This window comes from Bufo bufo, chromosome 1, assembly GCF_905171765.1.
Source record: "Bufo bufo chromosome 1, aBufBuf1.1, whole genome shotgun sequence".
Lineage (NCBI taxonomy): Eukaryota > Metazoa > Chordata > Amphibia > Anura > Bufonidae > Bufo > Bufo bufo.
The window spans coordinates 159227337-159249735 of NC_053389.1; the positions used below are offsets into that span (position 1 = coordinate 159227337).

General features: G+C 43.0%; 1 protein-coding gene across 3 annotated transcripts in view; it reads right to left on the minus strand.

Moving 5' to 3' along the window:
- Window positions 1-6920, minus strand: part of CDON (cell adhesion associated, oncogene regulated) — a 123453-nt gene extending 116533 nt beyond the window's left edge. For all 3 annotated transcript variants that reach the window (XM_040431097.1, XM_040431098.1, XM_040431094.1), the window contains exon 1: window positions 6809-6920. The gene's annotated coding sequence lies outside the window, so the exon portion shown is untranslated. The remainder of the gene's footprint in view (window positions 1-6808) is intronic.
- Between the last annotated feature and the right edge of the window lie 15479 nt (window positions 6921-22399).

Consider the following 22399-nt stretch of genomic DNA (forward strand, 5'->3'; position numbering starts at 1 on the left):
CACGCTGATTAAGGCGCTGTCCCCAAGGAGAGATAGTACCCCCCAAATCTTGAAGATCTGTGTCATACATTGGCTTAGGCTCGCACCATCTGTGTTTGGTAAATCCGTCAGTCTGTTCCGGCAGAGGAGCAGTCTGCTAGAATTAGCGCATCCGGCATAGCCGGACAGTGCCAAGGCCCGACGGATCCCCTTTCACGATAATGAGATCCGGCAGGTTTCCAGCATGAATGCCGGCTCTCTACCAGAATAATACCACTGCATGCAGTATTTTTTGCCAGGAGAAAGCCAGCATTCTTGCCAGACACCAGACAGATCCCATTATAGTGAACAGAGATCAGGCAGGCCATGGCAGTTTCTGGATATGTTGGATATGGTAATTTTGGTAGCCTGCTCCTCTGCCACAACAGACTACAGGATTTACCATCCAGTGCTCTAAAAAATGGTGGCACCTATAATGGCAACCACATTACAGCTATACAGATAAAGTAAAGGAGGCTCTAAACTTCATAGAAGAGGACCACTCAAGGACTGATATAACCAAGGTACTTTCCCCCTATTTTAGGAGAAAATGCTCTTTTTTTTAACTTATAAATACCACTGGAAGATCTAGTGGATTCCAGAGGACTCTCCCAAGAATTAATTATGAGAATTATTCCTGAGGCATGAGAATTTGTTTAGCAAAACCAGTGACCTAATCAGCAGAAAATATCTATGTGACGGGAGGAAAATGCAGGAAATGATGGATGAGGGCTGTGGAGCGCGGTACTTTTCTGCCCAATTACTGCTTTATATTGTGTAATACAAGGCTGCTTCGTGTATGACGAAGGGTTAAATCCTGGCAACATACTACAGACTGTAACATGAGAGAACAGCAGGGGCTCTGAATTACAGTACAAGCCATAGCGTATGGAAGCCAGGCCGGGGTATGAACGTTAGGAGACTCTGCTGTCCAGATCAATGGGTATTAGAGTGTAGTGCAGCGGTCAGCAACCATGGGTTCCCCAGCTGTTGTGGAACTACAACCCTCAGCATGCAGACTTACTCAGCTGTTCTTCTATCATAGAAGAGAATGGAACATGCTGGGGGTTGTAGTTTCACAACAGTTGTAGTGTTGTCTGTCTTTCAGTTTATCTATCTATCTATCTATTATCTATCTATCTATCTACTGTATCTGTTCAGAGTCTATTTCGCTCCACTGGTTTTTTGAGTTATGCAAACCCAGAGCAATAAAGCAATGCACACCCAGGAATGAACAACGTCTACTTCATCCAAACTCCTTGGAAAACTCACATTTTCCTGTCTGATATTATTTATTTTATCAGCAAGAGCTGTAGAGAGGTGAACTGAGGACCCGAAGAGTTGTTTTACATATTCAGATTAAGAAACTACAACATAAATGTGAGAAAAGTGCCATATAGAGGCTGAAGGTGAAGGACGCCAGGTCTAATCAGCATATGCCACTGTTCTGATGCCTCCAGTGCTCCAGAACCAACCATCAAATATCAGTAGGCAAATCTCCAACCCCATAATGTATGATTGCAATGTAAAGTACCTGTTCCAAATCATATGTATACCCTATTGTAGGTCTATCTGTCTCATATCTATCTCACATATCTAGATCGATCTGTCTATTATCTATCGATCTATCATCTAATTATGTAACTATCTATGTATCTGTTTATCTATCTCATATCTATAGATCTATCATTTATCTATCTCACATCTATAGATCTTTCTGTATATCTTTAATGTAAAAGAATTTATTTTACTTTCAACTTAAAGGGAACCTGTCACCGGGATTGTGTATAGAGCTGAGGACATGGGCTGCTAGATGACCGCTAGCACATCCGCAATATCCAGTCCCTATAGCTCTGTGTGCTTTTATTGTGTCAAAAAAACAATTTTATAGATATGTATATTAATCTTAGATGAGTCCAGCGTTCTCTGACTCTGAGCCCAGCCACGCCCACTGTGAAGGAGCCCAGCACGACCCGCATCCTCCGAATCTCCTCCTTGCTCCCCAACGTCACAAAGCTAGAGCGCCGTAATCTCGCGATTCGCGAGCTAGCACATGCACAGTTCGTTCCCTGAGGCTAATACCAGCACAGGGAAGGAACACTATGCCGACACTGTGCATGTGCTAGCTCACGCATCGCAAGATTACGGCGCTCTAGCTTTGTGATGTTGGGGAGCAAGGAGGAGATTCAGAGGATGCGGGGCGGTGCTGGGCTCCTTCACAGTGGGCGTGGCTGGGCTCCGGAAACGTTAGTAGCCTTATTCACATATACAGTGGATATAAAAAGTCTACACACCCCTGTTAATATGTCAGGATTCTGTGATGTAAAAAAATTAGACAAAGATAAATCATTTCAGAACTTTTTCCACCTTTAATGTGACCTGTAAACTGTACAACTCAATTGAAAAACAAACTGAAATCTTTTAGGTGGAGGAAAGAAAACAAAAAAAACTAAAATAATGTGGTTGCATAAGTGTGCACACCCTCCTATAACTGGGGATGTAGCTGTGTTCAGAATTAAGCAATCACATTGAAAATCATGTTAAATAGGAGTCAGCATACACCTGCCATCATTCAAAGTGCCTCTGATTAACCTCAAATAAAGTTCAGCTGCTCTAGTTGGTCTTTCCTGAAATCTTCTTAGTCGCATCCCACAGCAAAAGTCATGGTCCACAGAGAGCTTCCAAAGCATCAGAGGGATCTCATTGTTAAAAGGTATCAGTCAGGAGAAGGGTACAAAAGAATTTCCAAGGCATTAGATATACCATGGAACACAGTGAAGACAGTCATCATCAAGTGGAGAAAATATCAAGAACTGGACGTCCCTCCAAAATTGATGAAAAGACGAGAAAAAAACTGGTCTGGGAGGCTACCAAGAGGCCTACAGCAACATTAAAGGAGCTGCAGGAATATCTGGCAAGTACTGGCTGTGTGGTACATGTGACAACAATCTCCCGTATTCTTCATATGTCTGGGCTATGGGGTAGAGTGGCAAGACGAAAGCCTTTTCTTACGAAGAAAAACATCCAAGCCTGGCTACATTTTGCAAAAACACATCTGAAGTCTCCCAAAAGCATGTGGCAAAAGGTGTTATGGTCTGATGAAACCAAGGTTGAACTTTTTGGCCATAATTCCAAAAGATATGTTTGGCGCAAAAACAACACTGCACATCACCAAAAGAACACCATACCCACAGTGAAGCATGGTGGTGGCAGCATCATGCCAAGGGGCTGTTTTTCTTCAGCTGGAACTAGCCTTAGTTAAGCTAGAGGGAATTATGAACAGTTCCAAACACCAGTCAATATTGGCACAAAACCTTCAGGCTTCTGCTAGAAAGCTGAACATGAAGAGGGACTTCATCATTCAGCATGACAACGACCCAAAGCATACATCCAAATCAACAAAGGAATGGCTTCACCAGAAGAAGATTAAAGTTTTGTAATGGCCCAGCCGAAGCCCAGACCTGAATCCGAATGAAAATCTGTGGGGTGATCTGAAGAGGGCTGTGCACAGGAGATGCCCTCGCAATCTGACAGATTTGGAGTGTTTTTGCAAAGAAGAGTGGGCAAATCTTGCCAAGTCAAAATGTGCCATGCTGATAGACTCCTACCCAATAAGACTGAGTGCTGTAATAAAATCAAAAGGTGATTCAACAAAGTATTAGTTTAAGGATGTGAACACTTATGCAACCATATTATTTTATTTTTATATTTTTTTCTTCCCTCTACCTAAAAGATTTCAGTTTGTTTTTCAATTGCGTTGTACGGTTTATAGGTCACGTTAAAGGTGGAAAAAGTTCTAAAATGATTTATCTTTGTCTCATTTTTTTACATCACAGAAACCTGGCATTTTAACAGGGGTGTGTAGACCTTTTATATCCACTGTATATAAAATAGTTTTCTTTTTACACAATAAAAGCACAGAGAGCTATGGGGACTGGATATTGCGGATGTGCTAGAGGCGATCTAGCAGCTCAATACCTAAATACCTCAATACCTAAAATCCAGGTGACAAGTTCCCTTTAAAAGTACGGCAATGGGGGCAACACCTACCCCATCATCCCTGTGATTTGAGTTCCTGAGAGAAAAGCGGATCTGTCCCTATTGACTTGCATTGGGGGTCATGCCGGATCCGTCTTGCTCTGCATCCCAGGACGGAAAGCAAACTACAACATGTTGCGGTTTGCGCTCCGTTATGAGAACGCAACTAAACGGAAGGGAATGCATTTTGGAGCATTCCGTTCAGTTCAGTTATCCCCATTGACAATGAATGGGGACAAAACGGAAGCATTTTTTTCCGTTATTGAGAACCTATGACGGATTTCAATAACGGAAAACTAAAACGCTAGTGTGAAAGTAGCCTAAGAAAAAGGGGGGATAAAGATGAGTGGTAACAAAATGAATGGCGGCAATGACAGATATCATGAGGATGACGTTGTCAAAACAGAAATTCAAACAGAAAGCGGAACATACAGGAAGAATGGTATTTATAGGGTCGACAGAAGTCATACTAAATCATAATATTACTGTTACTGCATTTAATATTAGTAATTACTAAAAACTATAACTTATTTTTTGTCTTATAGTCTAATACATAATATCCTTATTATTCATCTTTACACTAGGATATTGTTGCTCAAAGTTCAGCTCCATCTGCTGTGATCATCTTCTACTTGACCTAGTGAAGTGAGGGCATCATCAAACTAATCTCCTGGCGGAGCAGAATGCATTAGAGATGGCAGCGCTGAGCCCCCGGTGTACCAGTCTACAGCTCAACTAGTTCACTAATGATCAAGTCCCAAAAAAAGTTATAAATAACTGTGTTCAGTTGTATCTGTCCCTGGATGAAACCAGCAGGGGCGATATTACAGCTCTCATAAGGGTCCATTCACACGTCAGTATTTTTCTATATCCCGAATTTCGGTCCGTTTTTTGCGGATCCGTTGTTCCTGAAAATGTTTCCGTATGTCATCCGTTTTTTGCGGATCCATTGACTTTGTATTGTACCAGGATCCGATTTTGCGGATAATAATAGGACAAGTTTTATATTTTTTCGGACATGCGGAACGGAACAACGGAAACGGACAGCACAAGATTTTTTTCAGGCCCCCTTGAAAAAGAATGGGTACGCAACTGGTCCGGATCTGTTCCGCAAAAAACGGAACAGATCCAGAAAGAAACAACGAACGTGTGAATGGACCCTAAGGGGTAATAACCACTCAGCTTTCCCTGCCTCCTGAATGACAAGCTGTATCTGCCCCACTCAGTCCTTTCTGGTTCAGGACTATGGGAAAGCTGGGTGACGCTCTAAGGCAGCCTTCCTGGACGCCAGCTGACGGATTACAATGACTTAGGGTTTTATATTTTCCAGAAATTGTTGCTTTTCATTCTCTTTTTTTTAAAGCTTTTACCCCGTTGCAAACACAATTATTTTGCCCTTTACTTGCAGGGAACCCCGTGTGTGTCCAGACCGCGTGGCTGCTGCGCTCACATCTGGCGCTGCGTACACGGGATCTTCCCGATATAATGTGAATTTACTTTAAAGCTGTTAAAGGAAACAAATAAAGCAATTTTGTGGTTAACAGTTAGAGGCTGAAATCCAAACGATCTCCGTAAACATACACTCAGGCCTGGGAGGCTTGGAAACCGCCGCTGTGAGCGGCCACGATTAACTCTTACTGCTACAGACAGCATCCGCGCGTCAATCAAAAAGTAACAGTAATCAAACGCGCAGTCTGCTAGCGAACCATATCGTTACAATGACTCACGAATAGGCAGATGGAGCAGAGCTGAACGTGTTGTTCAACGACTTGGATTACAAATGATACATTTACATGGTACGGTTACTTGCAGTCCATTGTAAAGACACAGATAACAGATCAACGCGTCTTAATGTCGCCATGAATTGTTCTAAATGACAAACTTAGCCCTGCTGCTTCTTTTACATAATTTGCACTGCAGAACGGGGTGATTAATTATAGCTAAATATGCAGTATTGGTTTCTTTTTATTCCTTCCCACCTGCCAGATATTTCTCTGTACGGCCGATGGCTTGTATGAATTGTGCTAAATGACAAACTCAGCCCTAATGCACCTTGCACATCATTTACACTGCAGAACGGGGGGGATTTATTATCTACATGGGTAGGTTAGCTTCTTTATATTCCTTCCTACCTGCCAGATATTTCTCGATTCGGCCGATGGTTGGTACATAATAGTTAAAGCAACATGGAGCAACCAGCAGTGCGGAGTTTGTGTTGGAGCTCAAATGGATGGATGCAGCAGTGCTGAGTTTGTCGCATGAAGCAAAGTGCATTCTGTCAGTGCAGAGCTGAGTTTGTCAAATGGAACTGAACTGGGCTTCTTATGTATGGTACAGCCGTGTTTGTCAGATGTAGAATAGTTGATTGTGTCAATGATAATAAAACATATTTTGTGACATGTTGCGCATAGAGCTGATTTTGTTTCATGCAGCGGCGCTATCTCTGTGAGCATGAATGAGCAGAGGTGTCTCAGATGCAGCAGTGTTGAGTTTGCTAGTTGCGCATAATCAGCATCAGCCATGGTAATAACACAATTTCCTAATTTTTGTTTTTTCACAGGACTTCAAGTAAACCTACTTACTATTCCATCACGCCACCAACTCTGCTCCATCTGTACAGTTAAATACATATTTTCATACACAGTAACTGATCGCTGGAAACTTTCGAGAAGTGTGAAAAGTTATGGATTTCCCAGCATTGCTGCAATGATGAGGGTTATGTCTAATTAGCGGATAGTGGTGAGGCACTTACCTCTACGCTGCCTCTGGTGTCGTAGCCTCGTCCGACTAACGCTGGTCTCAGGCAGCAGATACCTCAGTCATCTCTTCCTCCCGAGCTCAGCCCCTCCGCCATGGCTTTCTGCCCAGTGACTCTTGCTTAGCAGCCAAGAAAACTTTCTCTGAAGGGGGGACGAGAGCCAGGAATCGCTTTGAAACGAAGACACAGAGAGGACGAGGGCGGAAGGGAAGGTTCTTGTCTTCGTTTGTTCTGTAAAAAAAAAAAAAAAACAATTTGAAAAAAATATATTCTTTTTTTTATTTTGGAAATTGACAACACATGCCTGCTTTATGTAGCAGAGGCCTAGTAAACAGCCCATCCTCGCCGAGTGCGTCGCCACGGCAACAAACACGCAGGAAATAGCCAAGATAACAGAAATAGTGACTAAAAAACATGTGTTTTGGATGGAAAGTCAACATCCCCCCCCCCACCCACACCCAGACATTTTTTTTTCTTTGCTGTCGCTGATTATTTCTCAATGTGAACGTTGGAGCCTCAATGTAAATTTATGAGTGGACGAAGCAATCCATCAGAAATCACGAAATAACGCCCATCTGTTTCTACAGTTAAGGAGTACCTCCCCCCTCTAAAATGTCTGGTAAGTATTAGCCCCCTTATCAGGGTTTCTAAAATGACACAGTTACTTAGTTTTATCGTTTACTCATGAGCCCAGCTTTCCCAGATTCCTGAATGGCAGATCGACCACGCAATATTCTCAGCTGCTACATCACTGTATAAGGGCTCATTCAGACGGCCGTATGCTATCCGCAAAAATGCTGATCCGTTTTTTTGCAGATTAAATGCTGACCCATTCACTTCTATAGGGCCCTTTTCTATTCCACGGTTCCGCAAAACAAATGAAACATGTCCTATACTTGTCCGTGAAAATCAGGACATGGCCCCATTGAAGTCTATGGGTCCGCAAAAATACTGAATGCTATCCGTTTTTTTGCGGATCCCGCAAAAAAACGGATAGCATTCAGTATTTTTGCGGACAGCATACGGCTGTCTGAATGAGCCATAACTAAAAGGACATGTAGTTAAAGGGGGTCTGTCAGCTCGTTCATCACCATCTAACCAACGGACACGCATAGCAGCACATTTTACCGTATTCACAGCTATATCTTTCTTTATAGAAAGTGCTCTTTCCTATTTTCAGAAGAATGACTTTGATTGAAATGCAGATTAGGCTGCAAAGTGCCCATCAGGGCATGAAACTTGGCTGTAGGAGCCCAGGCACAACTGAGCCCACCTCCATGAAGAGCCCGAGCCCACCTCTCAACGAATTCATAGCAACGCCCCTTGCCCCATTATGTACGTCCGAGGGGCGTAGCTATAGGAGAGCCAGGGGAAGCGACTGCTATGGGGCCCGAACCCAGAAGGGGCCAACCTAGGGGGAGGACTAAGGCTGGGTTCACACTTGAGCGTTTTACAGCGCGTTCAAACGCGCTTTAAAACGCTCAACACATGAAAACCAATGCTTTCCTATGGCCCTGGTTCTCACTTGAGCGTTTTACAGCGCGTTTGAACGCGCTGAAAAACGCCCTACGCTCAAACAAGTTCTTGAGCTTCTTTGGGGCGTTTTGACGCGCGTTTGTGGCCATAGGACACTGCAGTCAATCACACAAACGCGCGTCAAACGCGCGTTTACTATTGCAAAAAACGCGCATAAAAACGTGCGACAAAAACGCGCGTTAAACGCGCATATAAAATGCACTCAAGTGTGAACCCAGCCTAAAGGATTTTATTGTCAGGGCCCCCTCAACCATATTGTACAGTGACATTATATACAGTGACACTGTAGGAAACGGACGGAGCGGCTGCCTCAAGAGCAGGGGTTGCACAGGAGTCAGGAGTTGCGAAGAAGTTGCTAGGGAAGCGGGGCCCCTTCAAAAATTTGTGGTCATTTCAAATACGCCCCCTTCTTTGCGATGTCACATTCTTGCCACAACTCCACCTGCCTGGTACCGGTACTTCTCGTAGAAATTTCACGCATTTGCAAAGCAGGAGACTGCCTACTGATAAGGCGTTGAGTCCGATGCCCTCAGTAGGGCACTCATTACGGTCTCCTGCTCTGCACATACGCAAGATTTCTATGAGAAGGTACAGGAAACAGCAATGTGATGTCGCAGAGGAGGGGGAGTACATAATAGGGCAGGGGGCATCGCTGTGAACTTGTCACGAGGCGGGCTTGTCAAGGAGGTGGGCTCAGGCACTGGCAAGAAGCAGACCTGGACTCCTATAGCTGAGCTTCATGCCCCGATGGGCACTTTGCAGCCTAGTCTGCATTTCAATCACAGTTAATTTTCTGAAGATTGGAAACAGCGCTTTCTATACCAAAGGTACAGTTGTGAATACGGTACAATGTGCTGACAGAGTCCCTTTAAGGACTAGAAAATAAACATAAGGGCCTGTTCATATGGTGTCTTTTAGTGCGGATACTGTGCCACAATTCAGGGGGTGGCTGCGTGTTGTCCGCCTCCCATTTTCAATGGGAAGCATAACAGCCATTCACGTGGCAGGCGGTTTAAGCCGCAACCGTGTTAAGAAGGGACATGTTTCTTCTTGGTGTGGTGCCCATACAGACCCAGCTTTAATGCACAGCAGGTGTCCACTCACAGCTTGGCTCCATTCAAAGGGCAGTATGTGGCGCATTTTGCAAAGGCAAAATCAGCAATGTGAACATACATTTAGTGTGGTCTTGTTGGTCACCTAGCTTTCCCAGGGCCCGTGACAGCAAATCTAACAAGTTCTGCCCTGATTTATTCCCTGCCTCTGTTACTGCATAATTACTTAAAGGGGTTCTCTGGGCTACAGATATTGATGGCCTAGCCTCAGGATAAGTCATCAGTATCAGATCACTTGAGTCCAACACCCCCACTGATCAGCTGTTATAAGTGAATGGGTCCTGTGTACAAAACAGAATCACAAAGCTCTTTGTGATATCCTACAGCAGGGTTACTTTGAAGTCTGGACATTTGCCCCTATTTCCTTTATGCAAAATCATCAATTCCTTACTTTATTGCAAAGGATAATTTGCACTGACTTATATTGTTTAATACTGTGTAAATGCATTATATATATGTACCCTATATATGTTGTCATATATATCCTGTTCATTTGCACTGTATTTGCACGTTACTGTGGAAAGGGTTAATGAATACTGAGAGTTTTGGGACTTTCTAGATAATGAAAAGCTGGTAATTTTCCACAGTTACCATAAGGGTTAAAGAAGAACACGTTTTGGAGGGAAAAAGCCAGACTTACTTGCCAGCAGAACCAGACAGACTGACCTTTTGGATGTCTGGTTTAGCTATGTTATGTCTGAGGACGTGTTTTTGTCTGGTAAAACAGTTTCATCATTCCTTTAGACTATTATTGAAGTTCTAATGCAAGTCTATGGCAAATGAGAATTGTAACATTGTATATCTATGGGCTGTGTTTCTCCTCTCCATCGCTCCTACTAGAATGTTCAAGTTCAGCTATAGACTGTACATAAGGTAAGCAGTATACAGGGAGTGCAGAATTATTAGGCAAATGAGTATTTTGACCACATCATCCTCTTTATGCATGTTGTCTTACTCCAAGCTGTATAGGCTCGAAAGCCTACTACCAATTAAGCATATTAGGTGATGTGCATCTCTGTAATGAGAAGGGGTGTGGTCTAATGACATCAACACCCTATATTAGGTGTGCATAATTATTAGGCAACTTCCTTTCCTTTGGCAAAATGGGTCAAAAGAAGGACTTGACAGGCTCAGAAAAGTCAAAAATAGTGAGATATCTTGCAGAGGGATGCAGCACTCTTTAAATTGCAAAGCTTCTGAAGCGTTATCATCGAACAATCAAGCGTTTCATTCAAAATAGTCAACAGGGATTGCAAGAAGCGTGTGGAAAAACCAAGGCGCAAAATAACTGCCCATGAACTGAGAAAAGTCAAGCGTGCAGCTGCCAAGATGCCACTTGCCACCAGTTTGGCCATATTTCAGAGCTGCAACATCACTGGAGTGCCCAAAAGCACAAGGTGTGCAATACTCAGAGACATGGCCAAGGTAAGAAAGGCTGAAAGACGACCACCACTGAACAAGACACACAAGCTGAAACGTCAAGACTGGGCCAAGAAATATCTCAAGACTGATTTTTTTAAGGTTTTATGGACTGATGAAATGAGAGTGAGTCTTGATGGGCCAGATGGATGGGCCCGTGGCTGGATTGGTAAAGGGCAGAGAGCTCCAGTCTGACTCAGACGCCAGCAAGGTGGAGGTGGAGTACTGGTTTGGGCTGGTATCATCAAAGATGAGCTTGTGGGGCCTTTTCGGGTTGAGGATGGAGTCAAGCTCAACTCCCAGTCCTACTGCCAGTTTCTGGAAGACACCTTCTTCAAGCAGTGGTACAGGAAGAAGTCTGCATCCTTCAAGAAAAACATGATTTTCATGCAGGACAATGCTCCATCACACGCGTCCAAGTACTCCACAGCGTGGCTGGCAAGAAAGGGTATAAAAGAAGAAAATCTAATGACATGGCCTCCTTGTTCACCTGATCTGAACCCCATTGAGAACCTGTGGTCCATCATCAAATGTGAGATTTACAAGGAGGGAAAACAGTACACCTCTCTGAACAGTGTCTGGGAGGCTGTGGTTGCTGCTGCACGCAATGTTGATGGTGAACAGATCAAAACACTGACAGAATCCATGGATGGCAGGCTTTTGAGTGTCCTTGCAAAGAAAGGTGGCTATATTGGTCACTGATTTGTTTTTGTTTTGTTTTTGAATGTCAGAAATGTATATTTGTGAATGTTGAGATGTTATATTGGTTTCACTGGTAAAAATAAATAATTGAAATGGGTATATATTTGTTTTTTGTTAAGTTGCCTAATAATTATGCACAGTAATAGTGACCTGCACACACAGATATCCCCCTAAAATAGCTAAAACTAAAAACAAACTAAAAAGTACTTCCAAAAATATTCAGCTTTGATATTAATGAGTTTTTTGGGTTCATTGAGAACATGGTTGTTGTTCAATAATAAAATTAATCCTCAAAAATACAACTTGCCTAATAATTCTGCACTCCCTGTATATAAGGAGATCAGTCAGAGCTCCTGCAGTTAGGGGATCAGAGCTTAGAAGAACTCTACCAGGTCACTTAGAAGAAGAGACTCTACCAGACTACTCGAGTGACCAGAAGAAGACACTGGGATGGGGATACTCTGCCACAGACCCTGGATCACCAGGCTTTGACCAGGGTACCAGCCATTTGAGAGAGAGAGGGACAGCTTTCTCAGGACTTTCCTCAGCATCAAACCCTTCTTCTGCCAGGGAGGACACTGGAGAAGCCAGCTCAGAGCCTTGCCTGTATTGTTTTGTACTTGAGTTCCTCCAGTAAAGAATCACACTGGTTTACTGCAGACCCTGACTATCTGGACTTCACATTGTGGTGCAACCACACGTTATCATCCCTTCCAGGGAGTAGCAGAACGTACTGACATCTCAACGGTGTCCGTGGGATCCAGCATAGCCTTGGAGCAATCCTAAACCCGGCCACTGCATCTGTACACTGAATAATTTCCCAGTGCCATCGTTGCCTGAAACAGCTGATCGGTGGGGGTGCCGCATGTTGGACCCTCACTTACCTGTTACGGATTACCTGTCCTGAGGTTAAGTCATCAATATTGTACCCCGGAGAACACCATTAACTAGGCAGACTTGCACTTCAGAACTCCAGAAAAGTTTGAAAACAACCATAATTTCACAGTGCTGTTGCCAGCAGCTTGTCTAGTGCATATCGCTATGTTCATGCAGTACTATGGGGCAGTTACTATAATTTGCTGCAGTGCAAATGCTGAAGGACCTGTGATGATGTCACTGTCATGTGATCAGTGCAAGAGGGGCGAGCTCTGCAGTGGAGAGGAGAAGTGGTAAGGACCTGTGATGATGTCACTGTCATGTGATCAGTGCAGGCAGGAGCAGAGTTCAGCAAAGGAGATGTGGTGAGCCTGAGAAGCCATGGAAGTTGTAGTCCTCTCCTCTTATACTCCCTCTCTGAATTGTCCTCAGATAACCCATAATATTGTTCTGGACATGCTGGGAATTTCAGTTCTCTCCTCTTATACCTCATCCCTACAATATCCTCTGATATAATATCAGCCTGGGCATACTGGGAGTTGTAGTCCTCTCCTTTTATACCTCCTCCATGTAATGTTCTCTGAAGCTGGTATATAGATTATGGCTTCCATTCTGTGTTGCATCTTTGTTTTTGTTTCCATGCAGAAATTGACCTGCATGACAATTGTTTGTGCAATTTTTCGGATTTCTGCGGATTTCACCCTTTTCAATGCAAAGATGAGATCTGCGGAAAATCCACATCAAATCCGTAGGAAAAGGCGCAAGTAACACGTGTTTTTTGTGTGAATCTGGTGCGGAAACACACAGAAATCCAATGAAAAATCCAGAGGCTTTTGTTTTGAAATCTGCACTTGTTTACATTTCCATTTTTCGCTGACGTGTGCTGTCCACATTTTTCACGGACAGCACACGTACCCATTCATTTTAAAGGAGTTGGCCGCTTTTTTTTTTTTATATTGATGACATATTGTCAGGATAGGTCACCGATATCAGATCGGCGGGCGTCTGACAGGCTTCTCTTCTCTGTTTATCTGCCCGCCATCACAACTGTAGTGGTGAGCAGGTGTAATTACAGCTCCACAGTCCCCATTCACTTCTATGGGACAGCGCCTTCAAGTTAATAAAAGGGGGACGTGCAACATTTTTATGCCAAAAACTGATGTAAACTGTTTGCAAACGACCCCCACTAAGTCCAGTTCATATGTTCATAGTAGAACTGCTTTATAAACGGTGGGAAAGTTGGCTCAAGACGTTATGATGGAAGCCAAAAAAATGGGCAAGACTGACAACCATTAGTGTGTGATCAAAGCCCTTGAGCGGTGGATCGACATCACAGATCAGAATATTCATATTCATATCATTACTTCCAGGTGCTGCTCCGAGCTCACTTCCATCTCTGCATTTACATGTGCAGCTGAGCTTGGCAGAAAAACCTCCTATTGGCATCAAGTTAAAGATTTTACCACGTCATGAAATGCAGAGATAAAAAGAGGTCAAAGTAACCCCAGCCTGTGCCAACATTGTTCTGCTGATAGAGCAGCAAGACCAGGCCAGGGTCAATACCCAGGGGCCTGAAGAAGCGTCTTTCCTCAGGGGACAATTAATAAGAAACTCATTTTTCTTAAAGGCAAAGACTGCAGAAAGGCGAGGACTCTTAAAATAAAGAGGGGTCGTTCAGGGTGATATTTCTGAAAATATATACTAATATATACAGTATACTAAGCCTGTACATGACGTAAACCATACCTTCCAACTTTTTGGAGATTCAGGTGAGGGACTCTTATGGTTAGGGATGAGCGAACTTGTGTTTTCAAGTTCGGCGTACAAGGTTCGGGTTATCTAAGAATTCCATTATGGATTCCGCTACCACGGACCATAAGTTATGGTCCGTGATAGTGGAATCCATAACGGAATTCTTAGATAACCCGAACCTTGAACCCCGAACTTGGAAAACACAAGTTCGCTCAACACTACTTATGGTTCATTGTGTGAAAGATCCATTTTTCCTGCATATTTGTACACTTTAATAGTTTTCTCTTACAAAATAGTGCAAAATTATATGATTATAGAAATTTCAAAAATTCAAATTGCAGCAAATAATGAAATAATATACAAGGCGGGCTCTAATATGCACATAGGAACCAGACAAACACTTTCTTGATCAATATCGTAATTGTAATAATGAAAATCTATACCTCAGATCAAAAAGAGGGACATTGTCTACTTGGTTTTGAACCCATTGTTTTGCTTCAAATTTCCAAAAAGTTGCACGCCGTTTGTTAACTTTGTCGCTTGAAATGCTGGTGTAGTTTTCAGTCTAAATTCTATTCATATTTACTACAAAGGTTGCATCAGTTTGCACTCCACCAGTGGACTGGAGCACACAAAAACTTTCTACAAATGGCATCACAAACACCAGTTTTTTGCTGTATGGGGATGATAAATCTCTCCCGTAGTTTATTGGGATGTTTTTCTTGACTTTTGTGTTCTTGACACATTTTTTGTGGGAAAAACTCCAGCTGCAGATGTTAAATGAAAGTCCATGGGACTTTTAAAATGTAGGATATGGAAGCTTTTTTTTTGCTACTGGATTTTTTTCAATTTAGGCACTTTTTGTCTACACTGCGTGCAGAATTATTAGGCAAATGAGTATTTTGACCACATCATCCTCTTTATGCATGTTGTCTTACTCCAAGCTGTATAGGCTCGAAAGCCTACTACCAATTAAGCATATTAGGTGATGTGCATCTCTGTAATGAGAAGGGGTGTGGTCTAATGACATCAACACCCTATATTAGGTGTGCATAATTATTAGGCAACTTCCTTTCCTTTGGCAAAATGGGTCAAAAGAAGCACTTGACAGGCTCAGAAAAGTCAAAAATAGTGAGATATCTTGCAGAGGGATGCAGCACTCTTAAAATGGCAACGCTTCTGAAGCGTGATCATCGAACAATCAAGCGTTTCATTCAAAATAGTCAACAGGGTCGCAAGAAGCGTGTGGAAAAACCAAGGCGCAAAATAACTGCCCATGAACTGAGAAAAGTCAAGCGTGCAGCTGCCAAGATGCCACTTGCCACCAGTTTGGCCATATTTCAGAGCTGCAACATCACTGGAGTGCCCAAAAGCACAAGGTGTGCAATACTCAGAGACATGGCCAAGGTAAGAAAGGCTGAAAGACGACCACCACTGAACAAGACACACAAGCTGAAACGTCAAGACTGGGCCAAGAAATATCTCAAGACTGATTTTTCTAAGGTTTTATGGACTGATGAAATGAGAGTAAGTCTTGATGGGCCAGATGGATGGGCCCGTGGCTGGATTGGTAAAGGGCAGAGAGCTCCAGTCCGACTCAGACGCCAGCAAGGTGGAGGTGGAGTACTGGTTTGGGCTGGTATCATCAAAGATGAGCTTGTGGGGCCTTTTCGGGTTGAGGATGGAGTCAAGCTCAACTCCCAGTCCTACTGCCAGTTTCTGGAAGACACCTTCTTCAAGCAGTGGTACAGGAAGAAGTCTGCATCCTTCAAGAAAAACATGATTTTCATGCAGGACAATGCTCCATCACACGCGTCCAAGTACTCCACAGCGTGGCTGGCAAGAAAGGGTATAAAAGAAGAAAATCTAATGACATGGCCTCCTTGTTCACCTGATCTGAACCCCATTGAGAACCTGTGATCCATCATCAAATGTGAGATTTACAAGGAGGGAAAACAGTACACCTCTCTGAACAGTGTCTGGGAGGCTGTGGTTGCTGCTGCACGCAATGTTGATGGTGAACAGATCAAAACACTGACAGAATCCATGGATGGCAGGCTTATGAGTGTCCTTGCAAAAAAAGGTGGCTATATTGGTCACTGATTTGTTTTTGTTTTGTTTTTGAATGTCAGAAATGTATATTTGTGAATGTTGAGATGTTATATTGGTTTCACTGGTAAAAATAAATAATTGAAATGGGTATATATTTGTTTTTTGTTAAGTTGCCTAATAATTATGCACAGTAATAGTCACCTGCACACACAGATATCCCCCTAAAATAGCTAAAACTAAAAACAAACTAAAAACTACTTCCAAAAATATTCAGCTTTGATATTAATGAGTTTTTTGGGTTCATTGAGAACATGGTTGTTGTTCAATAATAAAATTAATCCTCAAAAATACAACTTGCCTAATAATTCTCCACTCCCTGTATGTTCTTTTTTTTTTTTTTCAGAACAGGCCATGTTGAAGCTTAAAGGGTTTCTCCTGGATTTTGATATTGATGGCCTATCCTCCGTGAGCTTTGCGGCCTCTTCCTAGACCAGTGATGTCACATCCATCAGTCACATGGCCTAGGCACAGCTCAGTCCTATTGTTGGTTAGCTGTGAGGAGGCCGTTGTGCTCACCAGAGCACCAGTGAGCGTGGCAGCTTCCTCAAATAGCTGATCAGCGAGGGTGCCAAGAGCCAGACCCCTGATGATCTCATATTGATGACCTATCTTGAATATAGGCCATCAATATGAAAATTTTAGACAACCCCATTAAAGGGTATTCCGGTAAAGTAACTTAATTTTTGAAAAACTGCATTAAGGCTGCAAGCTGTGATCCCACCAGAACCCATAGCTATACTTATAACCAGAGCTTCAATTTACCTTGCAATCGTCTAGCTCCTGTGTGAGCCTGTAACAAACTGAGAATACCATGGTGCCTGATCTTCCCTCACAGAACTACAATCCCCACAATCCCTAGCTTTCCTGCTGTGAGTTTGTGCTTGTTCACGAGTTATGTTTATTGATTGGCTCCCTGATATACATTCCAGTCACGCCCCCTCTTCTCAGTAATCAGCAGCACAATAACACGCCCTTTATTTTACAAGACATTTAGCTAGAGAATTGATAGCAACACACTGAGCATGCTCGACCTAAGGGCTTGTTCACACGACCGTATGGCTTTTTCAGTGTTTTGCGGGCCGTTTTTAACTAATCCGTTTTTCAGTTTTTTGTTTCAGTAGTGTTTCCGGTTCCATTCCGTTTTTCCGTATGGCATATACGGTATACAGTAATTAGAAAAAATTTGGGCTGGGCATAACATTTTCAATAGATGGGTCCGCAAAAACGGAACGATACGGAAGACATATGGAGTACATTCCGTACGTGTTCAGTTTTTTTTTTTTGCTGACCCATTGACTTGAATGGAGCCACGGAACGTGATTTGCGGGCAATAATAGGACATGTTCTATCTTTAAACGGAACAGAAAAATGGAAATACGGAAACGGAATGCATACGGAGTACATTCCGTTTTTTTTTTGCGGGACCATTGAAATGAATGGTTCCGTATACAGCCCTAACAAAGGCTCAGAGCTACAGGTTGATGCCATGCTAATCTATGAGGAAAGTAGCAGAGGAAGAAAACTACTTTTATAACTACTGAACAGTAAATGTTACATTTACATTATACTGTATTAGGTAATTATTGATGATAAATTAGTCTGAATTATTTTTATGGTAACCAGAATACCCCTTTAATGCATTTTTTCAGTCAATTTTTCATTTCCTTCTCTATAGGAAAAAGCCTACCCAAAATGCTTGGATTTGTTGCAAATCGAAATTTTCCGAAACTTCGGACCAAATTCTGCTTCACTCAACACTAGTGATAACCACAGGTCCCCCATACCAGTGACAGCCATGTTTCCCTCATAATCACAATTTTCTTTTATAGAACTGTATTTATGGCATAAAAGACAATGGAAATTAAACTGCTTATATTATACAGTATGAGTCAGCGTTAGGAAATTCACCCTTCGTGATTATTCACTCTCTCAAGACAAAGAGCCCTTTCGCACGAGGTGAAGATCTAGACAATTATTGGGAATGAACATTCATATGAACACTCAGTCCAGATTATTGACCCATGTTTTAAAATATATTGCAGTGATAAATCTGGAAAGAAACTCCTTAGGCCCCATTCACGTCCGCAATTTTGTTCCGCATTTTGCGGAACAGAATTGCGGACCCATTCCGGGTCTGCATTTCTGTTCCCGAAAAAAATAGAACATGTCCTATTCTTGTCCGCAATTGCGGACAAGAATAAACATATTCTATTAGTGCCGGCGATATGCGTTCCGCAAAATGCGGAACGCACATTGCCGTGTCCGTGTTTTGCGGATCCGTGGATCTGCAAAACACGTTACGGACGTGTGAATGGATCCTAAAAGAGGTTGTTCCACAAAAAATATATTCTACAGTTTTTAAACCAGTACCTGGATCTGAATACTTTTGTAATTGTATGTAATTAAAATTTTTGTATAATCACTAAGTTATTCAATAAAATGTATCTATAGCGCCACCTGCTGTTTGTTCTTTTTCTTATTTCTTTGTCTGGCTCACTGAGATGGCCGCACATGCTCAGTTTCATCCATCAACTGCCTCCTGATCTGTGATAGGGAGAGAGCTGTGTAGCAGAATGGACACGCCCCCTGAGCTGCAGCAGAAAAGACACTCCCCTTGAGCTGCCGCCTTGATATAAATCTAGCAGAACAATGAATGGGGAGATCTCTGGATCCATGTGAGGTACAGGGCTGGTTCTAGCTATGTTAGAAAGAGATTGTCATGTACTAGATTATGTATGATTTTCATTTTTTACATTAGTCATGGGATAATTCCTTTAACATAGATAACCACAGCCACTTTCCCACCTACTTCTCAAAGTTTCATCCATGAAGATGTCCATAAAGAATCTGTCTTTGGTCTGTGTGTCCATTTTTAACACGCCTTCCCCACCCGCTTAGCAGAAAAATTATTTCCAGAGCACCTCCTACCAATGGTCTGTAAAAAAACACTGACAGAACATAGATGCCATCCGTGTAGTCAGTAGTTTTTCACTGACCCATACACTTCAGTGGGTGCATTTGGTACGCATCATGGACCAAGGTAATGCATGCTCCTGTGATTTTTCCACTGACCCACGGTTAGGGAAAAGCAACTGATGTATGAACAAAATAAAAAAAAAATGTGAATAAAATCAATGGGTACGTGTGCTGTCCACTCTCACACAATGTTTTGGTCAGTGTTTGGTTAGTGATTTCAAGCCAAAATCAGGAGTGGATCTGTAAGCCGTGTACCGGGGTGGGCTCCCCAGGATACAGCGAAGTCACAGACAAGGAAAGCGACACTGACATCAGCTTTATATGCAAGAACAGAAACTTTACTTTGGAAACAGTAATAACACAAGTACAAACAGAATCAATAATACCCCAGGCCCACAGTCACCGTCCCTGTCCGAGGGACAGGCCTAGCCCGTTGGCGCACACAGCAGAGCCTACAAGTCGTGCTGTGCCGCTATAAAGGACACACCTAACCGGTGGCGGACGCAGCAGATCCTGCAAGTCAATTACTGCGCTGCAGTCCAGTACAGTAAGGCCTAACAAAGCTATAACCCTAACTAACTAGCTAATACAAGGCCTAGGCTAGTCTCTGTCACTTTAGGCGCCAAACAGTATAGTACAATTGGTAATCAGGTGTACTGACCTGCGTCCGTTCTGGGCCCTAGGATGCCGATTACCCGGGATGGCCACCAAGCTCTCAGCAACCGTGCGGCCTTGCTTGGTGATAAGGCTTTCTGTCCACACACTGGAACTGGTCTTCCTGGGACAACCTCTCTTTCAAAGAGCTGGATCCAGAAAGGAGACAACAGATACTCTCCTTCCCTTGAGTGTCCATTCACTGACGGACATCCGCAAGCCAGGATGGAATAGGATTCAGTCCCTCACAGTACAATCCTTCCACCATGTCCGATCAGCTCAGACTTCCTGGTTTTCAGAAACTGCTTGCACGAGTCATCATCTGCTTTGCATATGCAGATCCCTGTGCTGCAAAACAGTGTCCTCTAGTGCCCGGAATGCCAAATGGCAGCTCCAATACAATTTAAACATAAACATTATACAAGCAGAGTTTATCCACAATCTCATAGATCCTACACAGACATAAGGTATAATGGAAAGATTTGCTTCTGTTCTGTGTTTTTGACCCACACCTGGTTTTGTCTCACAATCACTAATGGAAATTACTGATAAAACACCGACTGTGGAAAGGTCAGTTTTCTGGGAGGAGTCAGCTTTTGCTGCTCAGGCTACATTGACTCAATGGCTTGAATTTCTTCCATGAAAACATATTATTGTCAGACTGCAGGAGAAGGAATCTGTGGGACATTTCCCAGACATCTCTAGGCCCATTCATCTCCAATAACTTGAAGCTCCTGTGTCCCAATGCAAAATCTGCCCCATGCTATTTGTAATGATGATACCTTTTAATATGGTAGAGGAGCCTTTGGGCTGGGCACTAGGGCTGGGGTGCATCTCAACATCCCTTACAGTTCCACCACTCTCTTCACCAACATGATAGCTGTCGCACAGGCCAAGACATTAACAAACAGTGGGCCTTGCAGTGAATTTATGAATATTAATTTGATACATCCTCCATGCTCCGATGCTCTCCTTTGCCCTAAATCGCGCAGGGCCAAGGCATTTTCAGGAGTTCCGGTGACGAACCGGGGCTCTCCATGGGGCTGCCAGGAAGCCCGGTGACGTCACTGGCACTGATTGCGGGCTTTAGCGCTGCCCTAGCCAGTAAAAGCTTCCGCCCGGCAGTGTGATATTGTAAACAAAAGAGCCCGTGCCATGCGCAATCTAGCGCAGGGCAAGGGAGCGCATCAGAGTATGAGATGCTCCGATGCTAGCATCAGGGGGGCTGCCTGGGTGAAAATATAGGTATGTCCGGGTTCAGCTCTGAACCCGGACAACCCCTTTAATGTGATGTCCCTGGAATGCACTGAAAGCTGGGAGTATTTTATCAAGAGGATTCAGAAGAACTTGGCTCCTCTCACTGTTAATGGAGGGGTTCTGCCCTATCTGCCAGGGCTTTCTACATTCCTTCAGATAATGGTGGAGTTTTTCCAGAGCTCTGGCTGGAGTGGGAGAAGAGCTTGAAGAGAAATATGTCTTTGCAGACACAGAGCTGACCTCTGGGTTCATAGTGATCCAAGTAACAGGGAGATGAAGAATACACAATTCTGTAGTTACAGGAGGCATTTTCTGTATCAAACTTTTAGGGGGTCATTTATCATTTGAGGTTGTTTTTTGTGTCAGTTTTAAATCTGGCTGTTCTTTGTGTGCCTGCACCAAATTTATTAAATGTAGCTCTTTAATAATATATGTGGCGTGAGTTCAATGTGGTTTACACCTTTAGGGGGTTAAACATAACAAATGTGACATAATCCAGGTCTAATCTCAGTTTTAGTTTTTAAACATAGACTACTATGAAAAGTAGTGAGGATCACAAAATGTTGCAAATTTAACCAAATGTCGCAGTTGCTATGACTTGCGACTTTTACAGACCACAAAACTGATGTATCTGATTTGATAAATGTCCCCCATAATGTTTATGTCTATGCTGGATACATGTAGCAAACTCTCAACAATAAGTGCTCCTTCTCAACTGTAAGAAGTTTAAAGGGAATCTGTCACTAGCAACCTTCCTACCCAACTGTTTACATAGACTCATAGCTGTGGGTCACCTGATTAAAACGCTGTTTTTCTTGTGTTGATCCGAGGCTCCAATGCTGTTTTTGCACCCAAGCTCCACTCCTTTCTGTGCCTATCCCCCCTCCCCACCTGGCCTTGTCAATCAAATCAGCAAGGGAGGGGCGGAGCTTTGGTGCAACAAGAGCAATGGTGACGCCCTCAATGCATCAAAGGAGTTCATATTAATAAAAAGTATCATAACTTGGGAACGGAGCTTCGGATCAACACAAGAAAAACAGCGTTTTAATCAGGTGAACTACAACTATGATTATATGCAAACAGTTGGATAGGGAGGATGCTGATGACAGATTCCCTTTAAATCATGACAAGTTTTTTTTTAACCTTGTGATGTATACAGGAATGTTCACATTTGCTCTCAACAAGCAGA